This window comes from Oreochromis aureus, linkage group 3, assembly GCF_013358895.1.
Source record: "Oreochromis aureus strain Israel breed Guangdong linkage group 3, ZZ_aureus, whole genome shotgun sequence".
Lineage (NCBI taxonomy): Eukaryota > Metazoa > Chordata > Actinopteri > Cichliformes > Cichlidae > Oreochromis > Oreochromis aureus.
This window is the reverse complement of record NC_052944.1, coordinates 125,135,861-125,162,492: the sequence shown is the minus strand read 5'-3', so window position 1 is coordinate 125,162,492 and position 26,632 is coordinate 125,135,861. Positions and strand designations below refer to the sequence as shown.

Here is a 26,632-nt window from a genome sequence, read left to right as displayed (position 1 = left end):
AGTCAGAGTTTTTCAGCCTTTTCAATATCAATGCAAGACCCACTCCATACACCTTAAAGACTTGTTCTGGCAAAGGAGAGCTGTGAACTTCTTCCTCGAGTCCTTGGATGGAGAAGTCAACATCCAGCTACCCCCTTTAATTGAATGTGACTCTGTTCCAGACAATAGATCTGAAATACCCTCTCCAGAGATTGCCCAGCATCACCCACATCTTCTTCCAGTCGCAGATAACATCCCACCTGTTGACCACCATGCCCCAATCCTTTTACTCCTAGGACGAGACGTCATCAGGGTCCATAAGGTACGTGAGCAAATCAGCGGACCCAACAATGCACCATACGCCCAAAAGCTAGACCTGGGTTGGGTTATTGTGGGGGAGGTGTGTTTAGGAAAAGCGCACAGTCAGTCAGAGGTCAATGTCTACAAAACACACACCTTAGATAATGGACGTCTCGTCTATTTTGTTCGCTGGCTGTCTAGCTTCACATGGTCACGTGTCGTGAGGGCAGCACATTCTGACTTAAAAGAGTGTGAAAATCATTAGATCTATTGGATTGACCTGTATTACTCGACACTGTTGAATGTGTAATACTGTTTCTTGACATATTAGACTGCTGAATCATGAAGAGAATGTTGTGTGCAGGAGACCTTGTGTCTATTTTAGTAGAGACAGACTACATTCCATGCCCCCACCTTCCTTAGAGCATGAAGACAGGGGGCCGAGGTCATAACTTAGGCGCCGTAAGAGAGAAAACGTGAATGTTTAGGCTTTCACGACTGGGTGGGGGCCACTAGGAGCTATAAAAGGCTGAGTAACCCGTCACCATTTGGAGACATGCTGTGACCCTCTTCAGGCATCTCTCCCCATCATGATGGTTCTTATGCTCTTAAGTGTTGAATTGTATGAAAATAAAGTATTATTGATTGAGCATGTATACACCGAGTATTGTCCCTCCTTCAGCCCAAAGATTAAAACAACTGGGAGTTTTAACAATAACCTTCTTCATCCAGCTGACAGCATCCTTCATTCTATGATATGAACAGTTCCTCCTGTTGATGACAAACCTCTGACATGATCTGCTTGAGGAGCTTTTTCATGTGAAGCTCTCTGAGCTCAGGGCTAAGTTGCTGTGTTTCATCTTTAAGAGCTGCTGCCTCCTCGCCGTTCTTCTTCTCCTAATGACACCATTTCTGCTTCAGATCTTTCACTGGGCCTAAAACAGATGAAGAGTAGATCTACTGCTGTTCACTGTTTGTGTCAATATGGAGAAATATGAAAGACAAACACAGCACATACAGAGAAATGTAGACAGAATGTGCAGCCAGTGCAGTAAATGGTCTAAATATCAGCTCTTTAGAAAATGATCCTGATGAACATGAAACTAACATCCAATGAGAAACACAGCTTCCTTGTTTCATGTCCAATAACAATAAATGAAGAGCTAATAAAGAGCTATTCTATTGTAAAATGCTGAGATGATTATTAGACAGAAGCCAGCGGCTCACCAAAAGCCTGCATTGCAAATCTATATGAAAGTAATCTATGCTCATATATGGCAAAATCCTTTAACTGTCACTGTGTTTTTCATCTGTGCTCTTGTTGGTTGGACAAGTTTGTAAATGACAAAGAGCTCAGTGGACTTTGCATCCATCAAATCCTGTTAGATGTTTGTTTTCCTTCACAGCTTTGTGATGAAGGCTAAAGAACAGAGATATGAACTATTGCCAATATGAATCCTGATGCATGACGTGGGCACAGACCCACCAAAGCAACACTCAGCTCACCTCATTCCAGGCGCTTGTCTGCTGGAGACCATGAGCCTTGTTAGTCACACATTAGCACCGTGGTAGGAAACAGCCTCCATCATTTCATTAGATCTGAATTTGGACTGTTTCCCTCTGGATGAGAACCAAGTCTGTCAAATCTATTGATCCAACACAAACTATCAAACACATTGGCTCACAGTCAGATTGGCTTTGTATGGATGGTGTAACAGGGGCTGGGAAAGGATGCTGAAAGCTGAATATAATACAGAACAATAACAGGACATATAATCATGTAGAAACATGATCTTCAACAGGCACACTTCTATTATTCATGATCACAAAGAACTTGTGCAGCCTGATATCAGCCCTAATATATGAGTGTGTTTGCCCAAAGATTGAAACAGCATCAACATGACAGCTGTAAGAAATCTTCTCTCAGCCTTGTTTGGCAGAAGATCCCTGCAACAAAGATTGTAGCTGAAAGATGACGTGTGTAAAGTTTGTCTTTGGGAGGGTTGAGGCTGTTTTAGACCTTTGATAGTTTCAATCCAGTTCTGAAAGACAGAAATAAAAACAACATCATTAAGATCAGATCATGGAGCTGTTTCCTGCCTTGTTTCTAGCTTCACATTACAAGACTTTACTACAATAAAGATGCTAACATGTATCTGCAGGAACAACATCATTGAATCTAGAACAACTGGAGCCAAACCAGTGGCTCTGCTGGGATCACTGGTGAGCCAACACTTCCTTGTTGATGCAGATTTCAGGGCTTCCTGTTGCTCCTCCGTTATAACTGTTCTCTCTTCTCAACACATGATGACACAAAGGAATCAGCAGTGACGAAGATGATGCTGAAGCACACATTTCACACATATAACAGAGCAGTCCAGTTACACACACCTCTGCTTGACATTAGGCCTCAAACAAAGACACAAAACACTAACTTGACTCTAAATAGAAGAAACTGGCAGCTTTTTCTGTTCTGTGCTTATTTATATTTGACACACATGCTTCTCTTTGTGCAAACACACATCGCACTATAAGGGTAACCTAGCACACAATGATTGGACAGCACAGTGATGATGCTGGGAGATCCTATACTGAAGCAACACAGAAACACTGAGAACTTTAAACATTGATTATATTGAGATAAGCAGCCGACCCAGTCTAGATAAAGGCGAGCAGCTGGGACCGCTGCTGCACCAAAAACAGGTTTCAGTGTTTCCATGTGTGTGTGTGTGATGTCTTTACTTATACTGGTCAATAGACTTTAGTCAACACATGATTGAAAGGTGTTACACATGAAATAAAACCAGTGTTTCATCTTTATTCCTCTGAAGCAGCTGCATTATAACCAATCTGCTCCTTTGTGGCCTTTAAAACAGCTTAAATAACTGTTGTTATATTTGTTTCTGCTCCTCTTGGACAGACGACTCTTGAAAAGACATTTTTGAATTTCAATGTGACTTTAACTGGATAAATATGGGATATATAAACGTCTGCAACAAACTGATTCCAGCTTCTACCTCATGATAGGAATGTTTTTGTGGCTCAAGATGACCTGATATCTTTCATGATGGAGACATTTGACACGTTTCACATATTATAGACCAACAAGTTATTCATAGCAGTTTAAATACGGGGAGTCACTTTTGGGCCCAGCAGATAAAACAGAGCCAATATTTGCTTCTTTATTTAAGTGACGTGTGTCACAGATGTGACCTAGTAAAGTGTAGCTGAACATTAGTAACGTTATTAACACTCTCATGGTGTGCTTTGAAGTTAGCATCAGCTAAAGTAATATACTAGCAAAAAGCTATTTCCAGGCTCAACTTCCATCATACAGATGATGCTCGTGGCAAAAGAGTAATGTTCAGAAGCCTTTTCATTTTGAAATCTGTTTCTGTTCATGAGGAAATCATATTCAAACTGATTAAATAGACATTTTTCAGTAGTTAGCTGCTGTGCGCCCATCTCAGTGTGAAGTGAACTGGAGTCTGTCTGTACTGGATCTGGATTCATCGTTGTCCCTCCAACAGCGACACAGCGATCCGGCTCACCAATTGGTGATAACGACCTACTGAGCCTGGTATCAGGTGCAGGAGGGCCAATCTGAGTCACAGTTATGATTCCGTTGATGATAACATGAATATTAAATGTCAGCTCCCTCCAAAATAAAACATTTTTTAAAAACTCAGACTGAGGTCTTATTTTGAAAGCTAAAGATTGTTGAAGCAGTTTCCTGGAGCAGGACCCTGAACAATTAGAAAAAGCAGATTTAAAAACACTTCATGTCATCTGTGCTCATTAAACTGACATCATGCACTTCATCTTCTCACTAGCAGAGGGCCACAAATCACCATCAATGAAGAGTTCAAGGAGATGTTAGTGACATCAGAGCTGTATATGTTGATCTGATCAATATGGAAGTTCATGTTTCTGTGATTGGATCAGCTTTAAAAGCAGCTTTTTTTATAGAATGACAGAAACATAAGAGATGCTGAATGTCTTTAATATTTGATACACTGAGTACTATTGGATGTCCACTATTCAGCCATAATAGATACATCCCATTAAGAAAGAGAAATCAAACATTTGGATTCATTTTAATGAGCTCAGACTTGTTGAAAATGCAGAGGAGCTGGTTGTGAACTGAGCTTCAGAGAAACACAACATACTGAGATTCACTGTGAAGCTTTGAGTGGAAAAAGAGAGAAAAACAACGTGGATCCTGGAATAATGGGAGCTTCCATCTTTAAAGGACCGAAGAGGAAGAAGTTTACAAGGAATCATTTAGAAGAGTTTCAAACATGAACTGATTGAATCCATGAATCTGAAAACGTGTTAGTGAGTGTAAGAGACAGACATGTACAGACTGAACTATCTGTTCAACAGTCAGAGTGTTTCTCTAACAGGAGACACTCTTTACACTCAGCACAGGGACACTGAGGAAGCAGGATTGAACAGAAACCCAGGATAAAGAATTTCAGTGAATGTGGTGTTGAAGGTGTGGAGGTGGATCAGAGAGAATGAGGAGACTCTGTAGAAGGACAGAGTGCCAGCAGGACAGTCCACATACACTGCTGCTCTGTTAGAGACAGAGGAGGAGGAGGAGGAGGAGGAGGAGATGGATGTGTGTCTGTTGTTGTGCCAGACAGAACAACGCCCATCATCAGAGCAGTTCAGACTCCAGGACTGATCATTGTATCCAAACACACAGTCATAACTGACTCCTTTCCTTCTGATGCTTCTGTAACTCACTGATATAGAAATGTGTCCTCTCCACTCGACCTCCCAGTAACAGCGACCAGTCAGACCATTTCTACACAGCAGCTGAGGATAATAATCAAATCTGTCTGGATGATCAGGATATGACTGAACCTTCTTCACACGTGTCACCTTCCTGTTGTTGTCAGACAGTTGGAGCTTTGTGTTCACTGTGTTTGTGTCGATTGTGAGTTGACAGGAATCTGATGGAGAGAACAAACACAATCCAGCTGCAGTTATTGATCCATCATCTGTTCATTGATTGACACTTTGATGATGACTCCTGACATGATGAAGATGGTTGAATGTGTGCTGCTTTGTTTTCATGTATCCCATTAAAAACACACTTACACTTCCTCAGACCTGGTCTCAACCATCGGACTCCAGCAGGCTCCACCCTGAAAGGAGGAGGGGGGTCAGAGCAGCACAGTCAGCATGCACACATGGACATTACATGGCTCTCATACACATGAACATTCAAAGTGTTCATAAAGTGAAAGCCCGGGGGAATGAATTGTCTGTGGTGTCTGTTTTTTGTTAACAACACTCTGTATCGTCTGCCTGAAGGAAGAAATGTGAACAGTTTATCTCCATGATGTGAAAGGTCTGTAGAGATGTGTTTGTCACTCATTCTGGACCTTTACAGGTCCTGGATGGAGGAAAGACAGCACAGATGAGCCTCTCTAAAGACCTTATTGTCTGGCCCCGTCATGCTTCATGACTGAGGCCAAGCATACAGTGATTGATGGAAACAGGACAGACTGGATGATGTCATTTCTCCAGACTGCACAGGGTTATATCTTTGGAATAGTTCTGACACATTCATCAACACCATATCTCCAGTCATTGGAGGAAATATCAGAGGAGAAAAAAGTCACATTTTTACTGGAAAAACCACAAACATGTTTGACCAATCATTTTGTACATTTTAAAAATGATGCACAAGTTTTGCAAACAACAACTCTGCAACTATTTACCTAAAAATGCAGCCGAGGCCTCAGGGGGTTTCTATATAACCATTTCAAACTATTTGCAGAACAATCAGGTGTTTGCATCAAATAAGAAGCCACACAAATGATTTGTGCCACTGCAAAAGATAGTTTGTGTCACCGTAAGACAGAGGAGAACAGCACAGGGATAAACCTGCAGGTCTGACAGCAAGAGGTGGATCACTCCTGTTTTCCATGTGGAGACAGCGTTTACACTGCAATCTGCCTTTGGTGGCTTTAAGGCAGCAACTGTGACGTTCACTAGTAGAACTGACACACAAAACACAACAACCACTACACTACACACCAACTACACACTAACTACACATCACAAATCTCTTATGTATCAAAACTCCCTCCCTCCCTCTCTCTCGATATTACATGGCTCTCATAAACATACTGTTAGACACTGATAAAGGAACAGTCCAAAATTTCCACAAATACAGTTCAAGGGGTGGGAGTCATTTGAATATTGTCATCTGATTGGTTTGAACCCTCTAGTCAGTCACAGAAAGAAGTCCCACCCCAACACCCGTCAATGCTAGCTAACAGCAGCCTGATATCACTAAGTGAAATGTATTACTGTGGATGATTAGCAGCAAAACATATTTTGCCCAACAGCAATCACTCTCAGTTTAACTATAGGTTTTATTTGAAATGTTGTCAGGGTTACAGTTACTGTGGAACAGCTCTTTGGGGCCGTTAGCAGTGTTAACTGCACTGATTAGCACAGTTCGCTGGCTATTAGTAATTTAATGTGAATTAGGATTATCTGCTAACGCCAACACCGTTTTCCCTTCCTTTTTAACTATATGAATAGCTAACGCTTATACCATTTTCCCTTGCGTTATGTGAGGAGTTAATGCTAAGGCATTAAATAAGCCATTAGCGGCTAATACTAATTTAGGTGAATAAGCATTAGCGGCTAAGGCTAATACTGTTTTCCCTTTCTTTCTACTAATGTGAGCAGCTAATGCTAAGTAGGCTGACATTACCAGCTAATACTAATTTGATATGAATTAGCATTAATTCTAATACAGTTTTACCTTTCGTTTTAACAAGCTGAGTACCTAATACTAATGCTCTTTTCCCTTATATTGTAACGATGTGGGGAGTTAATACTAAGCAGGCTGCCGTTAGCGGATAATTCTAATTTGAGATGTATAATCATTAGCACCTAATGTTAATACAATGTTCGTTTGCTTTATAACAATGTGAACAGCTAATGCTAAGTAGGATGCCGGTATCAGCTAATGCTAATTTGATGTGAATTAGCCTTATCCGCTAATGCTGACACAGTTCGCAGGTAATACTAATTTGAGGTAAAAAATCATTAGCAGTGAATGCTAATACCGTTGTCCCTTGCTTTATAACAATGTGAGCAGCTAATGCTAACACTGTTTTCCCTTACTTTTTACCAATGTGAGTAGGTAATGCTAATAGTCTTTTCGCTTGTGTTATAACGATGTAAGTACTTAATGCTAAGTAGGCCGCCATTAGTGGCCAATTCTAATTTTAGGTGAATAAGCATTAGCAGCTAATGCTCCTACTGTTTTCTTTTGCTTTATAACAATGTGAGCAGCTAATGCTAAGTAGGATGCCATTATTAGCAAATGCTATTTTGAGTGGCGTTAGCATTATCAGATAATGCTAACACTGTTTTTTCTTCAATTTTAACAATAGTCGTGTCGAAATTCATGGGCTGCATCCTCCTGAGGACCCGGCCTTCGCGGTATACGTGGGCCGGGTCCTCAGAAGGTCGGGTAGGCCGGAAGTAAACGGCTGTGAAATTGGATGGTCTAGCCTTCTGATTAGCATCACTGCTGTCTCGGTAGTTTAATTTAAACTCAGCTGTCTGCTCCTTGCTATCTAAATGATAAAAGGACACTGGCATAAATTCTCGACCATCTCACACTTCTATTTAATCAGTTTTCTGTTTGACGTTTATTCAGCTGTATGAAAACCAAGGAGGAACCCACCCGGAAGATTAATAAAAGTTTTATTTTATCTAATCAAATCTAATAACTCTAATCTCAGCCAAACCGATTTACTCACAAACAAATAAAACACTGAAAAAAGCCAAAGAATAACATTTTTAGGTTGTCTAAGTCAGCGGTCCCCAACCTTTTTTGCGCCACGGACCGGTTTATGCCCGACAATATTTTCACGGACCGACCTTTAAGGTGTCGCAGATAAATACAACAAAATAAAACTAGTACCGGTACCGAAAAAAAGAAGATTTATTCATAACACACGTGAAAAGGCCCAGGAAAACCGAGTTAACGATAAAAACGATAACAAAAAAACCCTGAAAACAATACATTTCACACCTGAGCCTCAACTCTCGCTGCCCGGTACCAAACGACTCACGGACCGGTACCGGTCCGAGGCCCGGGGGTTGGGGACCGCTGGTCTAAGTGACTTATATATTACATTTAACCTGAGTAGCGAAAGACCGCGGTGATCTGAAAATGATGTGCCGAGAGTTTACACAGCTACATTCTCGCCTGAAACTATGTTAAAAGTTTATATTGTGACCCAGAAAGGTTAGTAACAGTAATTTTAAAACTTAGTATCAGCCGCCATTGCCGGAAACTGGAGATTGGCTGGGCCGCACTTTGAATTCTGCGATATGTTGGGCCACAAAGGACACACCCGACCCATCCTTCAAATTCGGGGAAAAGGATGACGCATTTGTCGGCTGCATTCGGAGGAGTCTACAAATTTGGACAGCCTTCGGCGTGTCGCTGTGATGTAATCTGTCTACAAATGCATCCTCAGGAGGATGCAGCCCATGAATTTGGACACCCCCAATGTGAGTAGCTAATGCTAATGCTAAAGAGTAGTTAATACTATTTTCCCCTGAATTATAATGACGTGAGGAGTTAATGCCATGTAGGCTGCTATTAGCGGCTAATGCTAATTTAAGGCTTAAAACCATTAGCAGCTATTGCTAATACCGTTTTCCCTTGCTTTTTAACAAGGTTAGAAGCTACTGATAAGATAAGATAAGATAAGATAAGATAAAACTTTATTAATCCCTCGGGTGGGTTCCTCTGGGAAATTTGGTTTCCAAAAGCTCAGCACCGACAGAAGTTACAGAACGTAAGCAGATATAGGATAAATAGAATAAATAGGAATAAGAATACAGGGGAATTGCACATTTCAAGTATTGAAGTCTATTGCACCGTTGACTATTAACAAAAAGTATTGCACAGTGAAGTGAAGAGGCACTACAGCTTAATTGACCTTAGAACTGAAGAAGCTTCTCGGATGAGAGGTGAAACGTCTTCAAGCAACTTAAAGAAGTCCAGACGCTTTTCTTAGCAAACTCCTTTAACTACGATGACCTGGATGACTGAGAACCTTCACAGACACTACAGCTTAATTGTTTCCCCCTCCTTTGTCCTTCTGTTTCCCCTCCCTCTCCCCTTCAGAGAGGAGTTAAACAGTTTGATGGCGTGTGGGACAAAGGAGTTTTTAAGTCTGTCGGTTCTTGTCTTTGGGAGAAGCAACCTGTCACTGAACAGACTCCTCTGGTTGTTTATGGCCGTGTGTAGAGGATGCCCAGCATTGTCCATAATGTCCAGCAATTTTTTTAGTGTCCTTTTCGCTGCCACTGTCACCAGAGTGTCCAGCTTCATGCCGACCACAGAGCCAGCCTTCCTGATCAGTTTCTCCAGCCTGGATCAAGGTTATTATTATTATATTATTATTATATATTATTATAATCAAGGTTATTATCGTTAACTAAAGCATTGCCTCTTTTGTGTGACCATGATGTATTCTGACAAACTACATTTTACAGCTGAATTCACAATAAATGTGTTCTCAAGTACATATTTTACTGTTATTGTGTCAAACAACAGAATGAGAATGAAATATTGATTTTAACATGGCCCATTAGCAGCATTAGCTTCTCAGAGTTTCCAGTATTTAAGCTTCCATTTCCAAATGTTAGCTGCTCCTGTCTGCCTCTTTGTCAAACACACAGACTGAAATGATTCACAGCGTTGTTTCATCCTTCTGTCAGTGTCACTGACTGCCACTGAGACTGTGGACATACAGCATGGGAAACATACACCTGGCTGACACTTTATTAGGTACACAGTGGCCACTATCTCAGGTACAGTACACCTGTGACCTAATAAAGTCTAACTGAAGTTATAAAATGTTGTCTCTGTCCAAATATTTATGGACCTAACTGTAGGTCTACTTGGAGACCCCTACATAAATATCCACGTACTATCCAGTTAGACTAGTGTGTCGGTCCCTGAAAATATTCCTGCATGTGTGATTGTTCATGTCTCATCTGCAAGAAACAAACAGGAAGTGAGTGAAGGACACAGGAAATGTTTCCAGCTCTTCCTCCTCTATCAGACATTCTCTCCATACCTGAGAGTGTCCAGTCTCCAGCCTGGATCCTTCAGTCCAGTCGACAGCAGCTTCATGCCTGAGTCTCCTGGATGATTGTAGCTCAGGTCCAGCTCTCTCAGATGGGAGGGGTTGGAGCTCAGAGCTGAGGCCAGAGAAGTACAGCCTTCCTCTGTGATCAGACAGCCTGACAGACTGCAGACACACAAAACAATCAGTCTGTGAAGAATTATTTTCTGTTTGTCAGATACAACAACATCTATACATTTACATCCATTCAATTTCTTCCATTTATCTAATTCAGGGTCTAGGAGGAGCTGGAGCCAATTCCAGCTGCCATAGGCCAAGAGACATACACACATGAGACAAAACCGTTCACACTCACATTGCCAACTGGGAGTATCAATTAACATAAACTCCATAACTGCATGGGAGGAAGCTGGAGTACCAAGCAAACAACAGGAAATAAAAACAAAGGCCTGCAATACTTAAGCATCTATCTAGCTATACAAGAGGAGCGAGGATAAAGGGAGGTTAGTGTAGAATAAAGAGGTTAGTTTGTTGTTCTGTGATGGATTTAAAGTAAAGAACAGTGTGTGACTGGTGCACAGTGGCTGTGGTTTCATGGTCAGTTAGCTTAGATCAAGTGTAGCAGAGATTCATATGAATTTTAGCTGATGATGCTGAGATCTGTTGACCGAACTTTATACAGTCTTATATAAAGACAGCATAAACAGTGTACTGTCAGTGTAGCGGATGGAAATCAGCCAGGACAACTCATCAAACATCTGCTCAAATCTACAGAAAGTAATTTGGTGTGTAAAATTCCACCAAAACATAAATGACGCTCACTATAAAAGAGAAACCGTTTATGGGGTTTAATGATTCGGATATTAGATTGTAATGAAAGGAAAAGCCTGAATCTTGACCTGAGAATTTCTAGTTTGCACTGTGGATTCTTCAGTCCAGCAGACAGAGGTGACACTCCTGAATCCTTCAGGTTGTTGTTACTCAGGTCAAGCTCTGTCAGACTAGAGGACTGTGAGCTGAGGACAGTGGTCAGAGCGTAACAGCTACTCTCTGAGAGGTTACAGCAACTCAGCCTGGAAAAAAAAAAAAAAAAAAAAACACATGAAGAATATGAACTTTTTTTTCTTAAGGAATCTTATCATCAGATAAAGATATTAGAAATGCAACAGTTTACTTAAACTTACAAATAATAAGAAATACTAAGAAACTGCAATAAACAAAGTTAATCTATATAATGTAAAGTTTTAATTGGTTAATTTTGTCGATTCATTCATTGATCCATCCATTTTCTGCCACTTAACCTGTGGGTGGGGAACGTGAGAAATATATATATATATATATATATATATATATATATATATATATATATATATATATATATACACACACACACACAAACGAAACAAAGTGAAAAGATCTGACCTCAGTGTTTCCAGTTTACAACGTGAACTTTGCAGTTTTGCCCACAGAAGCATGACTCCTGAATCCTGCAGGTTATTGCTACTCAGGTCCAGCTCTCTCAGACTAGAGGACTGTGAGCTGAGGACAGTGGTCAGAGCTTCACAACTTCTCTTTGAGAGGTTACAGACATTCAGCCTGAAAAACAATTTGTTATCAGACAAAATTACATTGTAAGTTGAACCAAGAATAGAAATTTGTTCATTTGCAATATGATTTAAAATGGATAAATATAAAAATACATTACAATTTATATTTGGGGACAAAAAGAAACATGGAATTTGCTTGTTAAAAATCAATTACACCCCTGCATAAACATAAATATTGGGGATGCGACTCAATGAAAACGTTTTAAATCAATTAGAGGCTTTGGAATTAATTAATCTTGATTAACCGCATTTAATCGCATGAGAAAGTTTGCCCCAAAGCGCAATTTTCTTTTATTTTAAGTGTTTTAGTGGGCGACAAAATCATATAATAGACGTGGACATGAATGTTGTAAACTCAAGCGCTTTCATTTTCTGGAGAAAATGATTACATTTTTACTTTTTTCTTTACAAATTTCAACTGTGATACATTCTAGTACATTATCAATCACCATCGTCATCTTTTTCACCACATTAAATTTCAAGGCTTTGTCCACATACAAGGCCACTCCTCCTCCTCCTTTGTTTCGCCTAGTTATAAATGTGAATTCATAACCCTCCAGTTCAAAGTCTGTTCCTTTTTCCATATTGATCCAAGTTTCTGATAAGGCAATGACACTAAATGGATGTGAAAACTGGTTAAGATATTCTTTGATATGATTAAAATTAGCATAGAGACTTCTACAGTTAAAGTGGATAATTGATAATTTATTCTCAGTTTTAATCCTCTGATTGTAGTCTTCATTTGTATAGTAGCAGCAATTGTTATTGTTAGATAAGAAGAAGTTGATGTCTGGATCTATTTCATATTCCAAGTCCTGTGTATTGTGATCTATATAGTTAAATGTTTTCAGTTCCAATTGATCATATTCTGCAACTGTCTGGATGATGCAGCTGTTTCTTCCAGATATATCTGAGTTCTTCCTTCCAGTGTGTGTCATAAGTGAGTGTGTGTATGTGTCTGTTACCTTGTTTGCCGTCCAGACCATGTTGCTCACTGATATTTTTCGAGATCCGCCATGTTTTTAATGGTCAGAACTTTGGCTTCCTCTGGTGATCCGTTTAGTTTAATGAATATTTTACAGTTCGTCGTCCAAGTGCTTTGGATTTTTCCCAGCTTCTTAAGGTGTCGCGCTTTTTTGGCTATTTCAGCGTTGTGTTTGGTTAGATGTTCATTGATAAAGACATTAGATCCTTTTAATTTTCTTCCTTGTTTCAGCAGCGTAATCTTGTGCTTCCGATTTACAAACCTTAATATAATAGCCGGTATGTTGCCGTTCCTCCTGGGAAGAGGGTGGCATGCTTCGACGGAGTTACAGTCCAGGTCAATCCCTTTGGACCGCAGGAAAGCAGCCACCTGGTGTTCTGTGTAGCTAACTTCAAGCTCTCCAGGATCCTCATTGCTGTCAGCGGTCACCGCCCGAGCGTATGACCGGGGTTTAATATGGAGCCCAGTGATGATGACGTCGTTTATCCTGGAGTATTGTTCCAGGTCAGCGACCTTACTTTCCAGGTATGCAATCTTTTGATCTTTTTCGGCGTTTTGGATGCGAAGGAGCTTTACCTCTTCCACAATGTCAATGATATTTTTCTGCTGCAACCTGATAGTGGAAATTTCTTCCATTATGAAGTCAAGAGACTTTTTAATGTCCTCGACTTCCTCAGCTGTCGGTGTCCTCTTCGGCCCCATTTTCTCTGGTTACCCTGGTAGCAGGTTCAATCAGCTGATTCCTCAGTCAGCTGTTAGCCTGGTAACGTGTTGGCTAGCCTGCAATTACCTCGTTAACTCCGTTAGTCCAGTCCAATATCCTGTGTCAAAGTCTTAATCCAAACAGGGTTTTACCAAAGTTCCAACAATTTGAGTCTTTGTTCCAGAAATTGATGGCCAAATTTCAAAAATTTCAAAAATCCACAGGACACGATCAAAACACAGCTTTCCAAACAAATGGCAAAAAGGAAGTTTGAGTCTGACCTGGATGGGTCTGTGACATCTTTTGGGGACACAGGAGCTGTACCCCCTGCTACACGTTCTGAGGCTTCTGTCTCCAGCATTGGCGAGCGTGATGACCGCACACTATCATGGATCCATCAGCAATCCGCCGCTGACCCAGTCGAAGATGGCGTTCATGAGACCCCTGCCATAATGGATGTTCCTGATCTTGGTGGGCTGGCTGGTGATGGAGCCTCTCCAGACTCCTCTGCTGCTTTCCCATCCCACAGTTTTCATTCTCTTGAACCCGAAAATGTGGACATGGATCAGGGTCTTACCACACGTTTTGGTAGAATCATTAAACCAGTTCGTCGCTTGATTGAATCAATGGCTCAACTCGAAACACTCCTTGGTGTTGAACCTGTTCAAGCAGCGGTTATCAATGTGTGAATTTGTTTATTGCTATATGTTGTCCATTGCTATTGTTTTTGAAAAAGTATAATACAAGCACAGAGTTGACTGTATTTTGTCAGTCTGTGCAGTCTGATGGTGATGCCCATAGATATTATGGCCTGTTTTGTGTGGTGTAAATGGCACCTCATTTTGTCTATAGTGTGTCCTGGGATCTTGCTAGGTGCCGAGCGGGTCTCAGGTCTCTTATCCTCTTTGTCAGGAAGCTATGTTGCTGATCTAATTCACTGTATATGTGATGTGAATTTGTTTGAGGCCACTGTATCTGTTATTGTGGGTTTATACATTTTATTTTTTTTTATTTTTTTTTTGGTGTACTCTTTAGGATTTTGTGTAATTCTTGGAGGGTGAATGTAACAGGGTCATAAATCACATTGTTATAATTACACAAAATGTGTTCTAAACCCCCAAACTGTTCCTTTTATACCTGACCTTTAGGACCTCCAAGCCTGTAGTTATGTTCAATATCAGTTAGAGCCCCTCCTCATTCTTTTCTTCTTCTTTGGTGCAACCTTATAAATACAGTGTACCCCTTTTGCCTCTCCCCTTTTCTACAATTCCCCTGTGGGAGAGGTTGGTGTAATTTCTTTCCCAACACTTTAAAACCCACATATAATTCATATTTAGCCACCCGGATGTTTCTGATTGTGATTTTAGTTCAATTATTGTTATTATTAAGCCTGTTTTTTGTTAGATGTTATAAGTGTGTAGTATGTGTGTATCATAAATGTGTTTTAGGTGCCTTAAATGCTAGCATGGATATATATACTCCTTGCTAGCTTGGAAGTTGTGGTGGGTTGAGCTAACCCTCTTCCCCACTGTTTGTATTTGGTTGTAGGAGCTGGAGTGGGCAAATTATTTACTTGGAGGCCTTTCTTTCTTTTACCGTTTTTATCAGGTATGTCGGATTTCATGTTGTTGTTTTTGTTTTATCAAATATGTTACGTGTAAATGCATATTTTATGTTTAAAGTAATAATAAATGCCCCTTTTCTACAATTCCCCTGTGGGAGAGGAGCTGGAGTGGGCAAATTATTTACTTGGAGGCTTTTCTTTCTTTTACCGTTTTTATCAGACACAACGCAGAATCCCACCAGTTACACTTAGTAACATGAACTTTTTGATTTAACTGCTTAATGTTGTTGGATATAAACTGCAGTGTAAACAGTTCATTCCCTCAATTACAATGTACAAGTACAGAGGAACGCAGGGTTGCAGAGTGAAAGGCTCCATCTTGTCTGCACATAGTGTGCTCCGGCCCCTCTGTTTTTATTCTCCTCCCTCCACCGACCCCCTCCTTTTTTCCCACCGGATGTGATTAGTCACACATATGGAATCGATTAGACACTTCAGGAGTACTTACGGTGGGGTCAAAAGGTGAAGGCTGGGGCCATCAATCAAACTGGCATTCTTCAGTGACACAAGCCGTATGGTTATTTTTTTATTGTTTCACTGATGCTGATAATAATGAATGTGTCATATGTGACATATGATGTGTGGGGGAGCATAGAGGGATGGTGGGCACTAAAATAACTTCCTGTTCCCTTAAATAACGCACAGATAGTGGCCACTGTGTTTGTACTGTCAGAGCTGATGTCAGAGTGTGTTCACCTGCACAGGTTTGTGTTTCTGGCACTGAAATCACAGTTAGATATCAGTTTGCTCCCACAGACTGTCTTTAACATGAGTGTAATCAGTGTAATCATCAGTGTAATGACAGCGCCTGCAGACATGCTGGATTCATCCACAGTTCAATAAATTCGCTGCATCTTTATAACTCATCCCGTGGACATTTACACATCACTACAGAAGTCCCTGTTTAAACTTGTCTGTTTGAAGCTTCAGACAATCATTGATTGCACTGATGGCTCTTTCCTGTCACAGCTGGTCTACGATGTTGGAGATGATCTGGATATTTCTTAGACTGATGACTGTGCTGCAGCTGAAACACTTTGAAGTTCATTCACTAAATGTAGTTTCTGAGGAGTTTTTGAACACAGCTGCAGACAGTCTGAATGTGTTCTGACAGCATTTCCCACTGAAATATGTACAGACTTAAAAATGTGCTCATTAAATGCTGCTGTCAGTGCACAGCAGCTCACTCCGCACAAACATGTAAACAGCTGTGATAGAAATGTCTGATTATCTCGAGTCTGTTGAAAAGGTGGGAGGAGAAAACAGCTGAAGTATTAAAAACTGCTTCACTGTCTAAAAATATATGAACTGAACTGAATTTGATTCTTTTAAAATCCTCTAAATGTTTCTTTCAGCTGTAAAAACTGTATTGATACTACATTACAGTTACAGAGTATTACTTCAGTTATATTAGTACATACTTGTATTTAATTATGATGAACACATTAAACTCTGAGCCGGATTTAATTCATTTAAAGTTAATGTCAGCCTGTAGTTTTCTATGTGAGTCCATGTGAGGATTTTAAAAGGAGATTCTTAGATTTGAACCAAATTCATGTTGATTTTCAGACTTTAATAATTTTGTTGATAATTTCGCTGATATAAAGTGATTCTATTATTTTATTAATTGCTGAATCTGGTCAGAGAAAGAAATAAAAACTTGGTGAAATGATATCAAGTTACTGATGTTTCTGACAAAGTCACACAGTCAGAAACATCAGTGAGACCTTACATTCATTCAAAACCAAAGTGCTCTTATTGTGAAAATCTGCCTCCTTCCCCCTCCCACCTGTCCTGCTTCAGGTGGAGTCCCTCCTCCTTCCAGGAAGCAGCTCACCTGTGTGTCGGTGTTTAGTGTCCAGGTGTGGAGTGGAGCTTGTTGTTGGTGTGTGAAGAAACTGTAAGTTTGCTTTGTTTCCTCCTTTAACAGTTTGTCTTTAGGAACTTTACTGTTTGTTCAGCTCATGTTTGATTTCTTCACACAACAAACTGTGTGTTTGTATTTCCGGTCCCTCCATTAAAGTCAGTGTGTAATGTTTTCCAACAAGGCCGAGTGTCTCCGCCATTTTCTGGCCTTGTGTGATCAGAGTCCAGGAATCAGACTAAACCCACTGAATGTGGCCTGAGCTCCACCGGAGAGCCGCTGAGCTCCGGATGTTTTTATTTACACGGACAGCAGGAGACAGAGAGCGGACTTTGTAAATGAATACTTAGTATAGATCTGTGTTAGATACAGGTTCAACATGTCAGTCTTAAAAATACTGCGTCACAAACTGTTGGCTCCTCTCCAACAGGAAGAAGTGTTACAAAACACACAAAACTGAAACTCAACTTAGAACTACAGCTAGATCTGAAAAAAGTTAAAGTAGAAATAAAAACTGCACACACAAACTAAAACTACATTATTGAGAATGATCAATGAAATGATTTTGGAAAACTGATTAACATTTTACAGGAAATGGTCTGTTAGTGTCGTTAGTTTGGCTAAAAAAATAAAAAAAAGAGACTGAATCACTGCTTTCAAAAAGTTCAGCTTTTATCATAAAATCTGCATTAATCCACGTCAGTCCAGCCTATGACACCCTAAATATGTAATAAATAAAAAATCAAATATAAACTGAAACAAGCAAACTCACCGTGGAAACTAACTGAAACTAAACAGAATTAAAAACACAAAGTGAAAAAGAAATACAAATAAAAGCTAATTAGAAATTACAAAACTACAACAACCTTGCTGTCTGTGGATGTTTTGTGTGGAGGTTTCAACCACCACAGATGTCTTCCTTCATTTGTCTGTCAGTCAGTGAGATCATTTAAAGATGGTTACATATCTGCCACAGTGGTAATTGAAAGTTCTCACCCTTTGTACTCAGAGGCAGCAGGTGGAGGGACAGCAGAGGACTTTCTCTTTTAAAACAAATTTGATTCAGCAGGTCAGCCTCTGTTAAAAATATCACGAACTGTCCGCTCAGACTGTTCACACTGAAACAAAGATGGAGGATAAAACATGTTTTACATTTCTCAGACTGAACAAAAGTTACTGTATTAAATTTAAAACACTGTTAATAAATCGGAACATTTAAAGATGCTTCAGTCACGGTTTTTATATTAATAGTAAGTCAGATGTTGAGCTTTGACGTGAAAAAAAGTTTTGCTTTTTTTCCTGGTGAGGAAAAAAGTTTGAAAAAATCAGTTTTATGTTTTATATATACATATTTGATTTGTACGGGACTCATATTTTAATACTAAAGTAAACCTTTTGTCTTCTGTCTGAACAAAATACCAGATATTAAAGTGCAGATGTTACAGATGTTTATATCTATATTTTATTGTGAAACAGAACAAATGAACAGTTTAGCACAAACAAACGTTCACATGTAGATATTGTACTAAACTGCAGTGAATATGAACTCAAACTTTGACTTTTAGAAGATTAAACTTTAAAGTGACGTGTAGGAGACAACAGATGAACACTAACTTTGACATTTGATACAAACGAGTGATTCTGAGGATTTTTTTTTCTCACCTCTCATCATCTTATAATATATTTGCTTGTTCTTCATAAACAGTAAAAAAATCAGATCAGTGGATCTATTTTACTTTTTTAATGGCAGCATGGACAGAAGTTTTATATCTCCGTGTTTATTTTTGAGGGGATCACTGTATATCAGTACTATTATAGTTTAATATTATTTCTGTACAACTGCTTGAGCAAAAAAGCTTAAAGTTTGAAACCAGGACTTTAACTTTGATCAGAGTTTCCATAGTGAGTTAAAAATATTTGCACAGCAGCTCCGAGAACTTTTATCAACATTTCTTTGAATCCTCTAAATTTCATTCATGGGTGTTGGACTGTTCATAGGTCTCAATAAAGTTTGTTTCAAAAGAAAAAGACTGACACAGACACGTCATCTGTCTGTGTTCATGTCATATTAAACTTAGAGTGGAAAATTCCTTCTTATGCTGCCTTCAGGAGCACCAGTAAAACCTCGGTTCTCCAGAGATTAGAAACACTTTGGGTCACTTTGAATGGCGGCCATGAAAACAAGATTCTTGTATCAGAACCAAGAAATGTTGATTTTTCAGGGAACATTACTGATAATTAAGAATTTAGAGAAACACACAAACATATATTATTTTAATAAAAGCTGAACCTGCTCAGTGGAAAAACAGAAATGAGACGAGATTAAATCTGACATCACGAAGTTAAACAGTCAGAAACTCTTCTGAAAATCTGCCTCCTCCCCCCTCCCGCTTCCTTCCAGGACAGCTGTAAGTTTGCTTTGTTTCCTCCTATAAAAGTTTGTCTTTAGGAACTTTAGGGGCTTTTTTTCTCCTCATGAACATGATGTGAGACAGAGGACAGAGCTGCTTGTTTTCTGCTTTTTTGGGTTTCCCTCAATAAGCAGCTCCCTTTATGTTCTCAGTTCTTCTGTATCTAATGTCAACATGTGAGTCATCTTGAAACATAAGCTGAACATGTTTTCATGGTAGCATCTGTAGGATTCATGGAAAAAGCACTGATTAGGTCACTAACCAGGTTCAGGGGAATGACTGCAGTATTTCCCAAACAGAGACATCCTGCTGGGATCTTTGTTCTCTTGTAGACTTTGATATTTGTAAAGAGAAAATCTGTTTCTTTCTTTCTTTCTTTCTACACACACACACACACACACACACACACACACACACACACACACACACACACACACACACCTACACCTCTAGGTTACATTTATTTCTCTGAACCTCCACAGCTGCAGGTGGAGGACATGGTGTCTCCATCAGCAGATTCAGTGGAAAGACTTAGAGAGGAGACTTCAAAAGGCTTCCAGACAGGATGAACTGGGCTAAATGAAAGAGAGGATAGAAAAGATTGTTTTGAGCTTTGAATCATATAAAATCATTCCTGTAGTCAAGAATAAAAACATTTTAACATTTGAATGTCACAGCATATCTGAGTGAAGAATAAGTCAGTGTCTTTAGCATGTATAAAACAGCCTCAATTCACCAAAGACATCTTGCTTAACTATAGCTGAAAGCCAATAAGCAGATTTTTAGCGCCCAGATCTGAAAATGTCTAAGAACATTTGGTTCATAGACCCTTGGTTTGAGGAACAGAATATAACAGGGTGTCCAACACACTACTTAATCTAGTGAGTAACTAAGTAATGTACTGCATTACTTTTAAGAAAAGCAAGAAGAAGAACCCGAACAGAGCAAATCAGCATGTGAACTTTACCCTGACTCAGTCTGAGCAGTCAGACGGCTTTTTTTTTTTGTTTTGTTTTGTTTTTGGAGTAACACATAAAGGTGTGACACACACACACACACACACACACACACACACACACACACACACACACACAGTTAAATCCAGTTTGAAGTGAGACTCAAAGTTCAGTTTGTACATAGACAGTAAAAAAACTGCATTTACAGTATCTCACATTATTGAGTACACCCCTCACATTTTTGTAATATACATATACACTGTGGATATGACACTTTGATACAATGTAAAGTCAGTGTACAGCTTGTATAACAGTGTAAAATTGCTGTCACCTTAAAATATGCCAACATACAGCCATTAATGACAAACCCGCAGGCAAGACAAGTGTGTACACCTCTAAGTGAAAATGTTCAAACTGTCAATATTTTGTGTTGCCACCATTATTTTCCAACACTGCCTTAACTCTGTTGGGCATGGAGTTCACTAGAGCTTCACAGGGTTCCACTGGAAGCTGCTTCCACTCCTCTATGATGACATCTTGGAGCTGGTGGATGTTAGAGACTTGCACACCTCCACCTTCCATTTGAGGATGCCCCACAGATGCTCAATAGGGTTTAGGTCATGCTTGACCAATCAAGTATCTTTACGTGGAGGTGTGTTTGGGCTGTTATCATGTAGGAAAAACTGTCCTGTGGCCCAGTTTCCAAATGGAGGGGATCCTGCTCTGATTCAGTACGTCACAGTACATGTTGCCATTCATGGTTACCTCAGTTAATTGTACCTCCTCAGTGCCAGCAGCACTCATGCAGCCCCAAACAATGACAACCCACCACCATGCTAGACTATAGGCAAGAGACACTTGTCTTGGTACTCCTCACCCGGTTGCCGCTACACATCCCTGACACCATCTGAACCAAATAAGTTTATCTTGGTCTCATCAGACCAGGTAATTCATGTCCTTAGTCTGCTTGTCCTCAGCAAACTGTTTGTGGGCTTTCTTGTCCATTCTTGTGCATTATCTTTAGAGGAGGCTTCCTTGTGGGACGACAGCCATGTGATGCAGTGTGTGGCATATGGTAACAAGTCCTTTTTAAAAGTCGTGTTTGACTTTATGCTTTTCTGTATAGTTCCTGGGATGTTTAGAACTCAAATTGCACTGCTGGAAAGAGTTTATTTAAATGCATGTGCTGTTTTTTTTTTTTTTTTTGGCAAATTTGCATTGTAATATTTATTCGGCAGTCGTGGTTGGGCGACCGTAGTTTAGGGGTTTGGGAAGCTCATCTGTAACCGGAAGATCGCCGGTTCGATCCCCAGCTCTCTCTGTGCTGGTCGTTGTGTCCTTGGGTAAGACACTTTACCCTACCTACCGCCTACTGGTGATGGTTAGAGGGGCCAATGGCGCGATATGGCAGCCTCGTTTCTGTCAGTCTGCCCCAGGTCAGCTGTGGCTACAACTGTAGCTGCCTCCACCAGTGTGTGAATGAATAGTGGCATTGTAAAGCACTTTGGGTGCCTAGAAAAGCGCTATATAAATGCAATCCATTACTATTTATGTTTTTTCTGCAGTATATAAAAATTGGTGTATTTCAAAAATAAAACTATGAAAACACTCAAAATAAATTTCTTATGTTTTTGTATTTACAGTTTAGAGGGATCACACTCTTAAATTTCTCTAACTAGAAATGTATGTAAAAACAACAAAAACGAATTTCAATTTTTTTGTACTTTATTGCACTTTTTTTGCACTTTATGTAATTACCATGCACTTAATGCATACACATTATTAAAATTTGGGCTATAATGGTTGTATTGATGTATAGCAACTCGAAATGTTCCCAAAAATGGCACTACAGCATGTAAAAATATACCAGCGAGGGAAAATGACTAATTGGGCACAATTTGGACATTTTCACTTAGGGGTGTACTCACTTTTATTGCCAGCAGTTAGATATTTATATTAATGGCTGCGTGTTGAGTTATTTAGAGGGGACATCAAATTTACACTGTTATACAAGCTGTACACTGACTCTACATTGTATTAAAGTGTCATATCCTCAATGTATCCCCATGGAAAGATAGAATAAAATATTTACAAAAATGTAAGGGGGGCTGTCACTTTTGTGAGATACTAGAGATGAAGGAACAGTTGTTAGTGGAATTCTTCATTCATGTGATTTCAGGATTGTGACACATGTCAGCTCCATGTCATCAAACTCAGGACTGATCTGTTCATCATTAGAATCCAGAGTGATTTTCCTGCCTCCATCAGTCTGTGGAGGAGGTGGAGAGGAGCTGCTGCTCTCACTGACACACTGACTGCAGAATGAGCTCAGCTGCTGTTCCACAGTAACGGCTGCAAGGTGGACACATCTGTTTGACCATAACCAGTTACTGTGTCAACAGCTGTTGGAGGTCAGGGGTCTTTATAATTACAGTGCAGGTGGATGCATAGATGTAGTGTAGAACTGAATTAAACATGCTGACTTTAACTGCTTAAAAATCCTTCGTTACAAATATTGGATCTGCTTCAACAGGAAGTAATTATCACAACAATACAAAGGTTGTTGGGTTTGATATTTAGACTGAGTTAATTAGATAATGGTAAATGGCCTGTATTTATATAGCGCTTTACTAGTCCCTAAGGACCCCAAAGCGCTTTACATATCCAGTCATGCACCCATTCACACACACATTCACACACTGGTGATGGCAGCTACATTGTAGCTACAGCCACCCTGGGGCGCACTGACAGAGGAAACATTACACAACGTCCACATCAACACAAGTACAGAAACAAACTGTCACTTCTAAATTTTCTTATTAGTAGTGAATCAGTGTGTGTCAGTGAATGCATCGTGTGTGCTTCACGGCTCCATCTAGTGGACTGATAGTAGAGCAGCTGATGGCAGCTTCCTCTGCCTCACACTGCTGTCTGACTGCATTCAGCTGACACTGAGATGAAGCAGCTGATATTTGGACAGCACACGTGATGGAAAGCAGGATTTCAGTCGATGTGCACATGAATGATTTGTGTTTCCTCTGCAGGTGAAGGTAGAAAGTGTGTGTGAGCTGATGTGAATCATGTGACCTGGTTTCTAGGTTACATGACAGGTCAGAGGTCAGCGACTGTAACTCAGTTACTCCTGTTAATGTGAACTCACTGAGTGTTTGTGGTTTAACTCTCAGACTGACTGAAGATGATGATGGAGGAAGAGGAGGACACAGCAGAGTCTGCAGGATCCAGCTGTCCGTCTGTGAGGAGTGACCGGTCCAAAGATCTACCTCTACATTTCAGTGGTGAACCTGGACCAACGAGGTCAGAGAGATGAACTCACTGAGTAACAGAAACAATTCTGCACTGACATTATAATCAGTGTTGATTCTGGTTGATATTCTGACTGTGTTTGTGAGCTGAGAGGAAATGAAAATGAATTTGTAACAAAAATCAGTTTTGTCCAGTTTTCCTGTAAAAAGTTGAACTCTAATCTAAGAGGATGTTACTGACAGGAAACAGCTGCATTATCTGCAGTCTGTGTGATCACAGCTGCTTCAATCATGTTTGTGTCTGCAGAGGTCAGAGGTCACAGTCTGCAGGATCCAGCTGTCCGTCTGTGAGGAGTGACCAGTCCAAACCTGAACCTCCAAAGTTTAGTGGTGAACCTGGAGCAACGAGGTCAGAGAGCTGTGATGACTCCTTTACATGTTTGTGTTTCCTGGATAAATCTGACCTGAAACATCCTCAGATTGTTACAAAGATTCATTAAAAAGAAAACAATGAAAAGAAAAGATCCAAATGTTAGACTTGGTCATTTGCTGTTTGAGGACAGTGATGCTCATATCTGTGGGGAAAGTGTGACCTGAGGGGGTTCATGTTTGTCTTTAAAGAGCTGCTCTGATTCTCTTTGTGTCTGATCTGTTAAACAGTCTGAGAGGTCACACAGAGACCCAGCAGCTAAAGCCTGGATCATACTGGCTGCTGTTACTCCATCAGGACAACACTGAACCACAGTGGTGTGGATGTAGTGGATAAATCCCACCATACTGATGCTCAGAGTTAATCACAGGGAACAAAACCAGATGTTACCTTCAGATTGTGACCTTTGGAGTGGACGATGCAGATTTCAATAGAGAATAAATGTTGTTGTTTTTCAGCTGTGAAAAAGAATCAAATTTTCTGAACTTAAGAATTTATGATGCTGGTAAAAACATGGAGACTATAACACAACATTTCACTGTATTCATAGAATGAATGTAAAACTGACAGACATTCATTAAATATGCAAAATGTCCACAGAAACATCAGAGGGTCAGATGTGAAGCACTCAGTGATTTTGATCAAATGACTCATCAGTTATTGATCTGTACTACACTGATCTACCACGTTAGTAAAGCTGGTGTTCTGGTGGTGGAGGAAGACCTCGGATCATGTTCTGGTTTTGGAGCAGTGATCTGCTGATGGTTCAGTTTAATGAGCTTCTTCAAAATCATCCCTGACATCATGACTGAAAGAAAGTCCATAAACTTACTAAAAAGGACATATTTTCAGAATCTGAGAGTTTAAAACTTGACAGACTTGATTCAGATGAAGTTATTTGAGCAGAAACTCCTGGATCTTTATCCTGTGTTGATCTAATTCTTCATGGTTCCTCCACAGAGTGGACCAGCAGAGCTCAGAGGTTCCCAGTGGTCAGTCTGCCCAGCAGCATCAAACACAGCTGGACTCCATATTTATGGTCTGTACAACAACTACTTTACATCTATTCTGTTCACAGTCATCTCCATGCTGCTCTCTGTAGACCAGTGGATTGTCGGTGTGTCCAACATGGATCTGATGTTTGGCTCCATGATTTCAGTCTGATTGGCTCATTCATAAATATTCTGTTCCAGCTGCTGGAGGACAACATCATCACTTTTGTGAAGAACGAGCTGAAGAAGATCCAGAAGGTTCTGAGTCCAGGTTACCCAGAATGCTTAGAGAGTCAGAGGAGCAGCAGCAGAGAGGCATTTGTGAAGATCACAGTGGACTTCCTGAGGAGAATGAAGCAGGAGGAGCTGGCTGACCGTCTGCAGAGCAGTAAGAGGATTTATCTAAAGATTTAAGCTGCTGGATAAATGAATATTTTCTCATGTCTGATGAGATGGAGCAACATGTTTTAAAGATTCATTTTGGAATTAAGTGTTTATTTCCACTTTCAAATGATGTTCTACATATTTCTTCTCATTCAGAACTTCAAGCTGCAGTTTGTCAACGTAACCTTAAATCTGCCCTGAAGAAGAAGTTCCAGTGTGTGTTTGAGGGGATCGCTAAAGCAGGAAACCCAAGTCTTCTGAATCAGATCTACACAGAGCTCTACATCACAGAGGGAGGGACTGCAGAGGTCAATGATGAACATGAGGTCAGACAGATTGAAACAGCATCCAGGAAACCAGACAGACCAGAAACAACCATCAGACAAGAAGACATCTTTAAAGCCTCACCTGGAAGAGATGAACCAATCAGAACAGTGCTGACAAAGGGAGTGGCTGGCATTGGGAAAACAGTCTTAACACAGAAATACAGCCTGGACTGGGCTGAAGACAAAGCCAACCAGGACATCCAGTTCATATTTCCATTCACTTTCAGAGAGCTGAATGTGCTGAAAGAGGAAAAGTTCAGCTTGGTGGAACTTGTTCATCACTTCTTTACTGAAACCAAAGAAGCAGGAATCTGCAGCTTTGAAGACTTCCAGGTTGTGTTCATCTTTGATGGTCTGGATGAGTGTCGACTTCCTCTGGACTTCCACAAAACTACAATCCTAACTGACCCTAGAAAGTCCACCTCAGTGGATGTGCTGCTGATAAACCTCATCAGGGGGAAACTGCTTCCCTATGCTCACCTCTGGATAACCACACGACCTGCAGCAGCCAATCAGATCCCTCCTGACTGTGTTGGCATGGTGACAGAGGTCAGAGGATTCACTGACCCACAGAAGGAGGAGTACTTCAGGAAGAGATTCAGAGATAAGGAGCAGGCCAGCAGGATCATCTCCCACATCAAGACATCACGAAGCCTC

At 40.3% G+C, this 26,632-nt stretch overlaps 1 protein-coding gene and 1 long non-coding RNA gene across 2 annotated transcripts in view; one reads left to right on the top strand and one right to left on the bottom strand.

Annotated features, from left to right (window-relative positions):
* Positions 1–26,632, bottom strand: part of LOC120438040 (ribonuclease inhibitor-like) — a 265,601-nt gene that overhangs the window by 100,006 nt on the left and 138,963 nt on the right. The window lies entirely within an intron of this gene.
* On the top strand, positions 23,835–25,291 carry LOC120438043. Its single transcript, XR_005611617.1, has 3 exons — positions 23,835–23,895; positions 24,151–24,252; positions 25,234–25,291. It is a non-coding gene; the product is annotated as an uncharacterized LOC120438043 (long non-coding RNA).